The following is a 1,597-nucleotide window of genomic DNA, read 5'->3' as shown; positions in this document are numbered from 1 at the left end:
GGAAGTGGTATGGTATATTTATTCATTTAAACAAGATTATTACAATTGGTAAACATGTCAGACTCTACTGCAAAGCTCTTGAGTGTGCTTGGTTGAATACAGAGCCTGAAGATCTGCAGAGTAATTCATGGGTGGAAATGAAAGAAAGTGGAGGAATTGGAGCAGTCACTGGAGCTGCTGCCGTGTCTCCAGTAACACATTGGGGGAGTAGATCTGCCTGGCGATGGTGGTGCTGTGAAAGAGCTGCTCTTTGGTGTGGAGATCTGTCCTTGTAGAGCTTCATTAAAGAAAGATGAGGGGGTGTGGGTCTGTTCATTGAAGGAGGGGGGCATTCTAGTCACTGGTTGAGTGGTTAGTTAGGTGGATCTATTTACTGTTGGAGGGGGAGGTCTATTCATTGGTGGATAGGTGTGTCTGTCTAGTGGTGGATAAGGAGGTCTATTCATTGGTGGATAGGTGTGTCTGTCTAGTGGTGGATAAGGAGGTCTATTCATTGGTGGATAGGTGTGTCTGTCTAGTGGTGGATAAGGAGGTCTATTCATTGGTTGAATTTCAGATTGATCCATTGGTGGATGGAAAGGTCTATTCATTGATAGGAATTCATTCATTGGTTGACCAGTAGGTCTATTCATTGGTTGAATGGCAGGTCTATTTGGAGGAAATGCAGCTTCCTTCATTGGTTGAGCAGCAGTTCCACTCACAGATGCAAAAGCAGATGCATTTATTGGTCGGGGGGCAGATCTCTTCTTAGAAGAAGCAGAACAGGAAGATCCTGCCATCAGTGTGCCTGGACTTGATGATGGGATTCCAGCTGCTGCATTCTTCTGAAACACAAAGCACTCATCAGCATCAATAACTGCAGTTCACAAAAACATGCATCCCCTTGCAAACAAAGCAACTTCATTTCCAGAAAGATGTGCAGCAATTTCTAGATTGAATAATAGACAGTTTGTTCAAAGCCTTATCAGAAGAACAAGTTAATAAAGACTGACAGAATGAAAGAGTAACCACACAAAGTCATTCCCATAAGTATCTAATAATCTCTTGACTTTACCGGATCATCCAATGGAGTTTCACTTGCAGTCAGAGGTTGGACACAGGCTCCTGGGCAAAGAATAGAATTCAAATCCATTAAAGCAATAAAAGTGAACTAGTTAACTCTTTAAGCAGATAAAATAGTTCCTTACAGACAATCAGAGCAGCTCAGTACCTCCTTAGGCTTAACTGAACATATCTTTTTATTGATTTAAAGACCTTTCTGAAGTTTGTAAACTTGTAAGATTAGCAGTGATAACATTAAATAATTCTATATTCCAAAGAGTAATAAAAGCAGTCACTCTGAGGGGGGAAAAAAAAAGATTCTCCTTAACTATAATCTGCCAAGAACCAAAAGGAACAATGACCTCAAGCTCTGTATATACTGTAGCTGTTGAATTCTAATAAATTTACATATTATGTGGGGCACCCAGATTAGCTTTGCATTCCTCTGACACATGATGATGGGATACATTTTGAGATCATTTACTGTATTCTCAAATTTTTATAAAATGCATGTATGAAATAATGAATGAAAACATGGCCTGACTTATAGAATTAA

This window comes from Acipenser ruthenus, unplaced genomic scaffold (assembly GCF_902713425.1).
Source record: "Acipenser ruthenus unplaced genomic scaffold, fAciRut3.2 maternal haplotype, whole genome shotgun sequence".
Classification (NCBI taxonomy): domain Eukaryota; kingdom Metazoa; phylum Chordata; class Actinopteri; order Acipenseriformes; family Acipenseridae; genus Acipenser; species Acipenser ruthenus.
This window is presented reverse-complemented; position numbering follows the sequence as displayed.